The sequence below is a fragment of the Sturnira hondurensis genome, unplaced genomic scaffold (assembly GCF_014824575.4).
Source record: "Sturnira hondurensis isolate 20B ecotype Veracruz unplaced genomic scaffold, ASM1482457v3 Scaffold0019910, whole genome shotgun sequence".
Classification (NCBI taxonomy): Eukaryota; Metazoa; Chordata; class Mammalia; order Chiroptera; family Phyllostomidae; genus Sturnira; species Sturnira hondurensis.
This window is the reverse complement of record NW_028092541.1, coordinates 843,154-856,860: the sequence shown is the minus strand read 5'-3', so window position 1 is coordinate 856,860 and position 13,707 is coordinate 843,154. Positions and strand designations below refer to the sequence as shown.

The following is a 13,707-nucleotide window of genomic DNA, read 5'->3' as shown; positions in this document are numbered from 1 at the left end:
AACAATCAATTTTATCATAATTTCTACATACAGCCTTTCTTTAGGATGTTCTAAAAATTAATTACCATTAAGACTAATAATTGTTAGAGGCCCAGAACCTGCCCTTCTCGCAAACTTCCACATCCTCACTATTGATCTGACTGGAACATAACAAATTTATTTATTTAATTATTAAATAAATCCATGTTATCGCTGGATTTCAATCCTGGAATATCACTGTTTTAATCAGATCACTCTCTGTATAAAAAAGCTTACTGGCTTACAATCAGAAAAATTAACACTTTCTAAAATTGTAACGAGAATATCAAGTATTTGTTTTGTTAGATAGACTAAGACATCATACAAAACCACTGAACTCACATTGGTACCAAGATTATATTCCATAATTTTTAATATCAATTCCTAAAGCTTTAATTTCAATGCATCTATCCATTAATCAAAGTTTCTGAAAATTTTCATTAGTCATATTATTTTTCATAAAACATGACTCTGTTCATATGTTACTCTAAGGTCCAATTGTAGGAGACAAACACACACATAAAGACATGAAAGTGTGAATGACTATAAGCAGCAAATTCTCAATTATACATATAGTAGAAGAAAATGAACATGCCACTGGGGTAGTTATCTAGAACTGAAGGAACATGACTAGGTTTTATTTTATTTTTATAATTGTTTTTATTGTTATTCAGGTATGGTTGTCTCCATTCCCCCCCATTACTACGCTTGCCCCACCCAAGCATAGTTACAAACTAAATATGTGACGAAGTGAAAAAGTTTTTTTACAGACTTGCATAAATAGAAGAAAATGAAATGCCTTTGGGAGATAAAAAAGTAAATCGTTTTGGCAGAAGTAGAGGGCTTATCGAGAGTAAAGTATGAAATAGAGTGTAAAGGCTAGTTGTGTTTTCAGAGACTATGTCTGTCAGGCCAAAAGATTGGGAGTTTATTCTTTAAGATGATGTCCAATGTCTTTATTTTAGTTTTTAAATTTATTTTAATTTTAAATGTCCAATAAAATACTTTATTATAAAAAGCTATTCTGGTTATTTTCTCTGTTGGTCCTTCAATGGAGAAATATTTTTTAAACGTAGCTTATGATATATACTAACTATGTAAACTAGAAATTTTAGATGGAGAATTATCACTTTCTAAATATTTTACCACTTGTAATTCTAAAGACAAGGTAGGGAGGAGAGGGAGGAAGTCACAGATAATAAATAATTGGGTTAATGACTTAATATGTGATTGTTATTTCACATTACAGAAATACTAATCAAATACCCAGTAGTTGGACTGATGCCAAACAGTATAAGAAAATTCTCTAAAGAGTTAAGAGCAGTTTTTCTCAGATTTCTGATGTATCAACAATTAACTGCAGAGTTTAAAATGCAGATTTTCAGGCCAAAATTCAGGCTTTAATTTAGTAGGACTGGGATAGAATCTAGGTATCTATAAATTATTAACCAGCTCAGTGACCCTGGTAAGAGATAAAGAAAATACTATGGAATTAAACATGCTTTTATTATAAGAAAGAGATGATGAAAAATATGAACAGTGAAAGGACAGCAAACTCACAGTTATTAACAACCACACCTAAAACAAAAGCAAACCAAGAGGACAGCTAGATCAGGAGTGGAACCATAGAAATGAAGAACACATGGAGGGTTAGAAACAGGGGGGTGGGAGGAGGAGAAGCGGGGAGAAGGCACAGAAAATAGCATAGATGGTAGGTAGAAAATAGATAGGGGGGAGGGTGAGAATAGTGGGGGAAATATAGAATCTAAAGAACTTGAGACACGTGGTTATAAACTAAGGGGGGGAGAAGGGTGGGGGAGGGAGTGTGCGGGTGGAGGGGAAAGAAGGGGGGGAATAGAACAACTGTAATGGTATAATCAATAAAATATATTAAAAAATAAAGTATACAATTCAAAAAAAACAGAAATAAAGCCATAATGAAACACTCAAAAAAAATAAACATGCTTTTACTTCTTACTTGAACTGGATAAATGGATGATGGATAAAACAGAGTGAACATTATTGAGGGAATTGAAGTTAAGACAAGAACAAGCCAAAGTGCTTTGTCCTAGTTTAAGAGGTTCAGATTAGAGAAACCTTCTAGGATTAAACTAAAAAACCTGGGCATTAGAATCTTGAAACCACCTAAAGTTTCAGATTATGTTACTTGCAGTGTTATTTACAATCATCAAGACATAGAAGCAGCCCAAGGGCCCATCACTAATTTAGATGAGTGGATAAAACAACTATAGGATATTTACACAATGGCATTCTACTTGACCACAAAAAAGAAAAAAAATTACCCTTTTCAACAGCATGGATGGACCTGGAGAACACTATGCTGAGTAAAATAAGCCAGTCAGAGAAAGAAAAAAAATACCGCATGATTCCACTCATATGGAATCTAATGAACAAACTGAAGTAATAAGCAAAACAGAGACAGACTCATAGGCAGCAAGATGACAGCTCTGTGGGGGGCAGAATATAGAGGAAAGAGGGATCAAGCAAAAAGGTAAAAGGACTCACTGACTTGGACAATGGAGTGATACAGGGTGGAGGGCGGGTATAAGGGCAATGGAAAAAAAACAGTGAAAAAATCAATCAAATCTACACACACACACATACACACACACACACAAACCCTGAGGATTCGCATGTTGATACCATCTAAGGTTTCAGAGTATGGGAATAATATCAGTGATTTTTAAAGCAATGTGGATTGATGGGGGTGAGTTATACAGCTGGCAAGCCAAGTAGAAGGTTTAGGATGAAGTGATCAAAATGAGCAGCAGGGAGGAGTTACTAAAAATAGAAAATAAAATGTTAGAAGACGTGTTGGTAAAAATATTGAACATGCTCCCAGATACATAAAAACAGTAAGTAATATTAAACACACTTAAAAGTATTCATTACTAACACAATAATAATAGCAGTAACAAAAACAAAAAATAAGAATAAAATAATCTTCCATTTGTTTTTCAGATTTTTACTTGCATGATTCTTGAAACTCCATAGGAACTCAATGGCAGCTTGTATTGCTTCTTTTAATGGGGTTTTGAGAACAAAATTTTTCTTTACTTTCATGAAAAAAAGCTTTAGAAGGTATCTAAAACTTTATTCAACTTATCCTAGAGTTTTCTCTTGCTTTGTTTTATTTGAGTAACCGGAGAGCAGAGTGTTGACACCTCTGATTTTAATTTTGGCTTTTAATTTCATAACATACTTGATTTTCATTCTTTACATTCTGAAGACCTAATACTTTAGCATACAAATATCTATTAGTTTATTTAGCTGTTCCTAATCTGCACCATGTTCATTCCACAGAATCTGTTTCTCTGCTTCAAATACATCCAGCTGTAGCTGAAGAGGTTTTCTTTTATTATATAGTTCTACATAAAGGAGGTGCCGCATATTCATTTCTTTAGCTCTGCCAGCGTATTTTCTTCTCCAGTTTTTCTTATTTTTTCCTCTTCCAGCTGCTTCTTAAAGTCTTCACCTTGTTGCTTGAGTTGGTTCTCCAAATCAGTTATTTTTTGGAGAAAAGAAACTTTGATTTCTTTAATTTCTGCTTCTTCAAGTGTGATCTAGTCTGAATATCCTTGGATATTCTTGATTTGAGCTCTGGGTTGCCAGTATCTGATGCTGAACATTCCAGCCCTTTACCAAGCTTTTTTCCTTAAGCAAAGAGGCTTCAGCTTAAGAACTATTATCACACTAGCTGTTAATGCTCTATAGCCTTCAAACTGAGCACTAACATCTCCAAGGTTTTGCACCATTATACCTTGCCTGAAAAAGCAGGGTGGCCTAACTTTGAGCAACTTACTTTTCTCAAATTCAGTTTTTCACCTTCAGGCTTTCTTCTAAAAGATACAGTTCTTAAGCACCAGCTTTTGTTTCTTCTTCCAGTTGTTTGGCCAGGTTTTCAGCTTGCCCCTCATTTGGCTGTAATTTCCTTTTGAAAAGAACATAGCTTCTGCTGAAGACTAGAAGATAACCCCTTCCTTATTGCAGAAGTGAATCAATTTCCAACGCTTTTTATTGTAGCTTTTCATGTTCTGGTTTTTCAAGAATAAACTTCTCTTTTAAAATATTTTATTTATTTATTTTTGAGAGGGGGCAGGGAGCGAGAAAGAGAGGGAGAGAAACCAATGTGTGGCAGCCTCTTGTGCGCCCCCAACTGGGGACCTGTGCTGCAACCCAGGCACGTGCCACGACTGGGGGTGGAACTGGCTACCCTTTGGTTCCCTAAGCCACACCAGCCAGGGCTAAACTCTTTTAAATTTTGCATTTCGGAATTTAGGTTTCTATTGTTCTCTGTCCTTGTTGATGAGGTCTTTTTTCTTTTTCAAGTAGCTGACATTTAGGATTCAGATTTTTTACCTGCTTAGACAACATAACATCATGTTCTTCAAGAAACTGCTTAAGGCTTAAAACTTCATGACTCCTCTTTCAAATTTTCTCCTAATTGGCCACTGTCTAGATTGTATTTTTTTAGCTTGTCCCTCAAATAAAGCACCACTAATTTCTTCAATGTATTCTAAGAGCTTTTCTGTTTTAAGATTTGTCATCAATCTTTTTTTTTATGAAGTGAGTTTCTCTTGAGTTGTGCTTTCCCCTGAGACTCTTTGAGATTTTCCTGGGTGACCTGCAGGTTCACATCTATGCCTTATTTTTTGGCCTTCATACTATTCATCTTAGTTTCTCTTCTGTTTCTAAGTTTCATCAACTCAAGGCTTAGAATTCTCAGATTCTTCTGGTTACCATCTTCAGAAAACTTAGACTTTACTAGCCCTGACAAAGCACTCAGACTTTACTAGTTCTAGTTAATTCAGTAGCCCCTTTGCCAGTGTAACATTACTTTCAGGGAGACTTTTTGCATTTACAGTAGCATTTAGCTTTGCATTTACAGTAGCATTTAGCTTTGCTACCACCTTCTCCAGCTCAGCTTCCAGATCCCGAAGTCAGAGTCATTTGTTCTGAGCACCGCATTTCTGCCCAAGGACACGAACCCCCTTTGCCAACATCTTCAGTCTTTAACATTCTTTTGAGATTTCTCTTTTTAAAAGTGTTTTACTGATTTTCTTTTTAATCCAAAGTCAACTTTTCTTGCTGAAGCTGAAGAGGGAGTATCTTTATTAACAGGATTTTTTTGAGATTTTTTTTGTTTTTAAATCTTTGCAATTTTTGAGAGGATACTAGTGCTTCAATACTTCTGAACTTTTCACATCATCAGCACCTGGAGAAGGCACACCCCAGGCAGGTCACTGAATCGTTTCAGCGGCTCCTCAGGAGAGGACATGCTGACGGCCAGTTGCACAGACGGAAGGGTGCTAGCGCTCCTGGGCGACTTCCTTTCTAATGTCTTTAAAATTGAAAATAAAATATTTTGGAAAATCAAAATGCAAGTATCTTGATATATGTCATTATACATTCAATCAATGAGCATTTACTCTATGCCAAGCACTCTACTACGTGATGAGAACACAATGCTGAGCAAAAACAACACACATGAGAAAGCTTGGTTTCTAATGCGAGAGGCAAACACTAATCAAATAGTCACACACTATCTTTGTAACCCAAAACTGTCCTAACTTCTGTGGAAAATTAAATGGTGTTTCATGAGTATATATTAAGATTTCAGAAATGGTTTTGCTAAATAAGTGACCAAGGTGAATTCTGATAGATTTGTAGAAATGGGAGTACGGGCTTGGGGAGAAAGCAGTAAAGGCAGAAGAAAGAATATGCACAGAAGTCCTAATATGCCAGGGACACACCTGGGAAACTGAAGAATGTTAGTGTAGCAGAGAGGGAGAGGGTTAGACAGGTAAGCTGCAGAGGGAGGCAGGAGCTGGTTAAGCAAGCTGTCAGGGACATCTTCATTGTGTTGGTCTTGAAAAAAGAAGTGGTGGCGTTTGCTTTTTTAAAAAATCATTACATGTAGTTTAAGCATAATTTTATAAGCCTATGTTTTTCATATATTTTTGTTAACCTATCATGCTCTAGTCAATAAATACCAAATGTACTGAATACCAAAAGCTATATGGACTAAACAATAAAACATTTTGCCTCTTTAAAAGTAGTTCTATTTGTGCATTAATTCACAAAGTTAACCACTTATTTGAAACTTCACAATGTCTGGAAGTATGTGGTAGGTAAGTTCTTTCATTATTCCTCCTCAAAATATTTTGTTTTCTTAATCTAGTATATTATTTGAATTACTTTTGTCACCTTAGAATTATGCTACCAAATGTTAAAAAAATCCCCTGTGGGATTTAATATTCTTTTTTTTAAATTATTTTAGACAGAAAGGAAATCAGGTATACTTAATATTCTTTTTTTTCAAATTATTTTAGACAGAAAGGAAAGGAATAAGAAAAAGAGGGAGAAAAACATCAAATGTGTGGTTGCCTGTGGCACACCCTCCTCTGGGCACCTGAACTGGCCCCACAACCCAGGCATGTTCCCTGACTGGGAATCAAAGTGGCAACCTTTTGGTTTGCAGTGCGGCGCTCAATCCATTGAGCCACCTCAGCCAGGGCCTAATCTTCTTTTTAATATTGCACTTTCTAAACTTATTTTGCTACCAAAAATACCATAATGATAAAATGTAATGATAAACAAGTAATGTTCCTTATTTAATTAAAACAATGGATGGTTACTTTATCTATTTTTATAAGTATCCAATACTGAAATATAGAAAGGAGTTTATTGGCCATATTGGGATTGATTCTGACCTCATCAATATTAGGGTTTGAAACTATTAAGCTAAGCATTTGCAAATTATTATGTATATCAAAATCACTAAACTTAAAAATTAAGTAATATTTAAATTATGCACTTAAATTTGAAGGTTCACTATGCATGCAAAGAAAAATAATATGCTGAAAGAACCTGTGTGCTGCTTTTCTGTGTTCATTTTTTGTTACCTTAGTACTACAGCAGAAATTATCTAAGTGTATTGGAGGTTGAAAACAGAATTACAGAAGGCGCAGAATTACAGCCAACTGTAATGGACTAGATCTCAGCTGAGGATGAACATACCTTCTGACAGGCTGCAAATCACTTAGAAAATTATCAAAGTAATAAAATGCAACTTCAATTCCAAACTGTTACTGATCCCAAACATGATATAGCATTTTCAAGGATGAATTTTACTTTGAAGGAAGAAGAGTACCCAACTCTGTGCTTGAAATAAAATTTGACTACATAGCCTTAAACTATCATTAAATCCCTAATAAACATAATGTAGTGATATTCAGAGATGTAGGTAACCCTTACTTCCCATCATATCGTGGCAGCAGCATATTATATAAAGTATAATAAAAACACTCAAAATACTAAAACCAAAATAATTCAAACATATACGAGAATAATTGAGAAAAGATAGCAAATTCTAATATTAATTAAGAGTCCAAAATAAAAAAGCCAGGTAATGACACACTAAACACACCATGGGGAAATGTACGTCATTATTTAATAATCAATTTAGCTTCGCTTGCTCATTTTGAATTTAAATTTATATCTTCCCTCTTGCTGCTTTATATCATTTACATTCATCTTCATAACAACCCTGCTTATGAAGAAACCAAGACTCATGAGTTTATGTGAAGTGCTTATAGTGACATGTCTAGAAAGACATATCCATAGCTGTAACTAGACTTTTGATCCTAATATTGAAACCCATATGATTAATACATTTTCTATGGAAAATTTGGTGTTGAATAGCATATTTCTACTAAGGGATAGTAAAATTGGAATTATAAATTACAATAAACAGTACAATATAATTAGCTGGTCGAGATGATAATATCCCTATATTGTAAATTGTATTTTTTCTGGTTCACATATCATCTTCACAGTATTTATCTCAAGTATTCTGAGAAGCACTTATATAGCTGGTGGTTAATATTTACTAAATTAGTAAACACTGAAACCTCATTAATCAAAACTAATTGAAAAAAGCTTAATTTGAATTAGTGAACATTCAGCGTTCAAGATTATCTTTTTAAACTATAATTAAATTCTAAAACATTTATTGAGGAATGCTGTGAGCTAGACCTTGGTCACCCAGTGAATAAAATGTATTGCTTACCCTTCATTAGCTTACAATCTTTTCCAAATATGTTAAGTGGTTTGATAGAGAATTGCACAAGAAGCTGTCAAAACTAGGATTGCTGTTTATGATAAAATCCTAAATGGAGTTAAATACAACTCCATGGATACTTTACCACAGAGTAGATACCACAAGTGGATACTATTTGTAACAATGAATTTTTAATTTATTCAAGAAATAGTCAACATCTTCACTCTAGCACTGCTTTATAGATGTAAGTACATTTTCTTTAATTATATATCCCTATAAGTTGTCTTTTTCATTGTATGCAGAAAAGTAAAATTTAATAAAAAATTAGCCTTATTAACTGTAATATTTAAACTTCCCAGACATAAATATATAATGTTAAATTATTCTGTTGGTTTATTGAATTCTTTCGTGAGCAAGTCTCATTGGTAATGAAATAAATTCACAGCTGTGTTTTCCTGTATAATGCACACTATCCCTGTGAAGTATTTCTGTCAAAAGACCACAAAATAGAAACTTGTGAGGAAACAACAGACCATAATTATATGATGTTTTACAAAATAACTCTCCAAAAATGTCAGTGTGTCAAGAACTGCCAATAATAATAATAATAATAATAGATAATAGATAAATAGGCTTAGGAAGTGTCCTGGATTGACTCACATGACAATTAAATTCAATACATGATTTTGAATTTTTTTTGTGCAGTAAAGAACATTCTTGAGACAATTGAAGGCATTAATCAATTTGAGATATTAGATAACAATGTTGTAAAAGTAGTAATTTCCTGATATTTAAAGTTGTACTGTGATAATGTGCTTTCCACCATTCCCGCTGCTTGGATTATGAGAGGGATGAAAGCATGTGTGGAGGTGGTAAGCACAGACAATATGAAACACAGAATTTGGTGTAATATCTTCTTTCCTAAGCCTTTTCTTTGAGCTACTGCTCAGATTCTGTAGCACTCTGGCTTCCTTTACTATGTTATAGCTCCTTATTGAGTGCAATCTTGTAGAATCACAGCAGCACCATATACCTCCCAACATAGGGTAGGGAGAAATGCATACAGCATACAGCACTTTTCTCTTTCTGGTTTGCTTAAAAGTAAAATGTATGATGGAGGTTTTGGAAAGACCTATATGTTAGTCAAATGATAAATACAACCACCACCAGCTTTCACTATTTTTTTTTTTTACTGAGTGCCATCCTCATTGATTTTTAGTGATGATGGAAAAGAGAATGCATCACTTTCTTCTATTATTTTCATTCATTTTTAATCAAATTTGAAGATCACAAATGAACAAGAAGATGACCACAGTAAAGATGAAAACACAGAAGAGAGTAATGGTTTCTATGTCTTGGGTTTCTATAGTCCCACCCCTACCTGGTTTGTAGCCTAATTTCTGGTTGGGTCTTACTGTTCCCCTTATCTGATTCTCTATCAGTTCTGAACACACTAATATGTTTTATAACTCCTATATAATTCTTGCTGACTAGTGATGGCAACTTGACTCCCTAAACCTCTTCTATTTGGAGAACAGTTATTCATTTTTTTAAACTGAAGCTGGAGCTTCACTCCATGTAAATTCTTTCTTATTCATTCCCTTACTTCAGCTGACTCTACCCTGCCAATTTATTTTACCTTTTTTTTTTGTTTACATATGGGTATCCTCAATGGTAAGTTTACTTTACTGTCCGATCTCTATACCTACACCTAAGAAAGAGCCAAGCATGTAGCAGATGCCCGTGAACAGCTAAATTTTTAAAAAATGAGAGACATATAACATATAGAAAAGTAGAAATAAAATATGCATAAGCAAAGCAGATCACGTTTTCTGGGCTATGTACACCTTTGGAGGGATTAGAGTATATTGCACACTAAAAGAATAAAATTAAAAAATAAAAATAAATAAAACACCAAAACTAAGAAGCAAAAGTGGTATGGAGAAAGCAGAATAAAGAAAAAGTTCATAGAATGAAAATACATTAGAAAGGGAAATAAAAGGAGTTGCATATGTAATGATCTCCCAATTTGCCACACTTTCTCATATCTGAACTCAGCAAGGGAGATGTTAACAAGGTCAGAGGGGTTCTATGTAAATATAATTCTTATGACAGACAACGCATGGGTTAGAAGTGAAGAAGAGATGAGGAATTTTTTATTGTCCAATATATTACAGAAAGCAGAAGAGAAAGTATCATTAGTTGCTTGGCTAGCAATCTCCCACTAGGGTTCTTTGAACAATGGTGATCAACTCTCACACTTGCCCAGGTTTGAGGAGTTTTCTATAATTAGGACTCTCAGTGCTGAAACTGTGACAGTCCTGAGAAAACCATGATGATTGGTCAGGCTACCAGGATGCTTATAAAAACTAGGCTGCAAATTTGGTGTTTAAAACATCACTAAAAATGGCCTTTTAACCCCAAAGTCATGCCATTTAAATCTAGACAATTTTACGATTCCCAGTCAGGGCACATGCCTGGGTTGCAGGCTGGTTCCCTGCAGGCCAACTCCCAGCAGGGGATGCAAGAAAGGCAACCATACATTGATGTTTCTCTCCCTCTCCTTCCCCTCTAAAGATAAATAAATAAATAAATAAAATCTTTAAATCTAGACAATTTTATAATACCCTCTATTTGAGAGTCTTCCCTAAAGTGTAGATTTCTTTGAAAAGCTAATGCTTTGATGTCATTAATGTGTTAATAAATTCAGTCAATGAATACTTAATTTTCACTATATGATTTATTATGTGTCACTGGTTTGCAAACATTTTTTCATTTTCTCATTTAGCAATCCGATGAAGATGCAAGGCTGACTTTATTGCCAAAGTGTGCTGCCTAGAGGAATTATGTACCAAGAGGATATGGTGCTGAGAGGCATGTAGTTACACACCAAATTTAGAGGAAAGTGATTATTTTGGGGGAGGGGGAAATTCTAGACACCAAGTTTAAAGGCAAGTAATTATTTTTTGGGGGGGAAATCTTAGTGCTATATATTCCCTTTATCAGCCTACAAATTTTCACCCTCTTTCCTTAACACAGAAATTAGAACCCCCCTCTCTCTGGGTAAATTTAAGCCACTGATTATGTCAAATAGCAAATCACTTGCATGCTCTATCTCATTGCTTCTTTTTTTAAGTGCCCATTTTTTAATTAAAATATATGGCTTCAAAGCAACCTGATTAAGTAGTCTGATATTATTTTCATATGTTACTTTTAGAAGAACAATGTCAAATTGGAAAAAAATAAGCCATTTTCCCAAGCTGACAAAGCTATTAAAAGAGAATGTTTCCCTATATTGGAGCTTAAATGCTTGGTATTGATCCCTAGGGAAAACATTCTATGTGGCATTTTCCGGATATTCTGAGATTTTCCAAAATGTATGAAGCACAGTTTTCAAGTTTACTATCATGGAAGTTAAATGTAGATAAGTAGTTAAGATATCACTGAAAATTGGCATAGCACCCTGTGTACATGGCCCTTTCACAAACATTTTGTCAATCAACTATCTTCATAGCTCATTAAAGCAAGGATAACAGGAATTTGTAATCCCCAGTTTAACAGATCAAGAATATGAGGTTCACTGTAACATTATCCGTGTTGGCCAAGACAAAGAAAGAAATGAGTGTCCTTCAATAGATGATTAGATAAAGATGTGTTACTTACTACAATGGAATGTTACTCACACACACACATACACACAAGAAATAATGCCATTTGTGACAGCATAGAATGGATTTTGAGAATATCACGCTAAATGAAATAAGTGAGACAGAGAACGTCAAGAACCATATGATTTCACTCATACATGGGATATAACACTGAAGTTAACAAACAAGAAAACAAAAACTCACAGACACATTCAGCAGTATTGTGGTTGCCAGAGAGAAGGGGCTTGGCAGAACAGCAAAGGGTAAAGTGTATCAAATACATGGTGACAAGGAAGCTTTGATTTTGAGAGGTGGACAATGTGACGTACAGATGATATATTACAGAATTATACCCTTAAAACCTACATAATCTTAACCAATGTAACCCAAATAAATTTAATTAAAAAAGAATCTGAGGTTCAGATAAACTATATGACTGTTCAATGGCTATTGACATTGTAGCTAGAAGTTAGAATCCAGGATTTTTTTTCTTATAGGCTAGTCTTTACTATGCTGCTTCAAACACTCATTAATAGGTCATAACTGCAGTATAGAAATTTCTCCTGACTATGAATTTCATTAATCATTTATTTTGATATGCATACCCCAGTCTCATCATACTGTTGAAACTTTATAAATGTTTGCTGAATGAATGCACTTGCATTATAAGAGTATTTCTCACCCCTAGTATTCACTGATGTGCTTTACATCCTATAATTATTTAGAGCATATTCACATCGGGAACAAGTTGTTTCATAAATAGAAATATCTATCCTGCCCTGGCTGGTGTAGCTCAGTGGATCGAGCGCAGGCCTATGAACCAAAGGAATGAGGTTCGATTCCCAGTGAGGGCACATGCCTGGGTTGTAGGGCAGTTCCCAGCAGGGGATGCACGAGAGGCAACCATACATTGATGTTTCTCTCCCTCACTACTTCCCTTCTTTCTAAAGATAAATAAATAAAATCTTTTTAAAAAGTGCTCTTTAAAAATAATAAAAAAAGAAATGTCCATCCTGAAAAGCTGTAAAGCTTAGTGTCTAAAGGAAAAATTCTGATGCTAGACTGGCTTTTTAAATTCTACCTCTTAAAGTCTCTATTTGTCAGGAGCTTACTTATCGAAACACCCCTCTCTCTCTCTCTCTCTGACTCATTTTGCCCTCTGGTAAAATAAGACTAATATCCTACTTATCTCAGAGGTTTTTATTTGAATTAAATGAGCTGATATGAGTAAGGGTTTAGAATAGGGTCTGACATTTGGTAAATATTATTTGCCTTAGTTATTGTTAAAATCATGGTCTCCATTATTATTTTACTCAGAAAGCTTTGATTGTATACAGGCTCATCCACTTGTTTGACCTTGGGAACAGTGTTTTCTATCAGTAAGCTCAATTTCTTCATCTTTAATATTTGATATTTACAAAAACAAATACTGAAAATACTCAGTGTTTAACACAATATAATTGCCAATTAAATTTAAATGTATTTTTTACATTTAATAAACATTGAGTAACCACAGTGAATCAGGCCTTTGTAGAGTCTCTGTAGACAAAATGCTTTTTAAAGGCAGGAAGGATTCTTATTTTCTGATATTTTAATGAAGGATACAGACATAATAAACTATGTTCACAAATAGTAATTGCATATAGTAAATCCATACACAGCCAGAAAACACTCAATTAGAGCTAATACGTGCAACACATAATCTATCATCCACTTGCCTTTTGATTAATGGACTTAATTGTCTGTACATTCTTTAAGTTTGCTAAGGACACTTGTTAGATTTTTCAGCTCAGAGCAAAAAAAAAAAACACCTTCATATACACTGCAGATCATATTTTAAATAATTAGAACTTAATTAATTTTTTTCTTACGTTAGTGACGATAAAGGAAAATTAGATCACGTGTAATGATGCTGGCCAAATCCCAAGCCCAGGTGTTCTGACTCAATTTATCCTACAT

At 34.3% G+C, this 13,707-nt stretch overlaps 1 protein-coding gene and 1 pseudogene across 1 annotated transcript in view; both read right to left on the bottom strand.

Moving 5' to 3' along the window:
• Positions 1-13,707, bottom strand: part of MGAT4C (MGAT4 family member C) — a 361,887-nt gene that overhangs the window by 176,514 nt on the left and 171,666 nt on the right. The window lies entirely within an intron of this gene.
• LOC118974877 (hyaluronan mediated motility receptor-like) lies at positions 3,005-5,317 on the bottom strand (annotated as a pseudogene).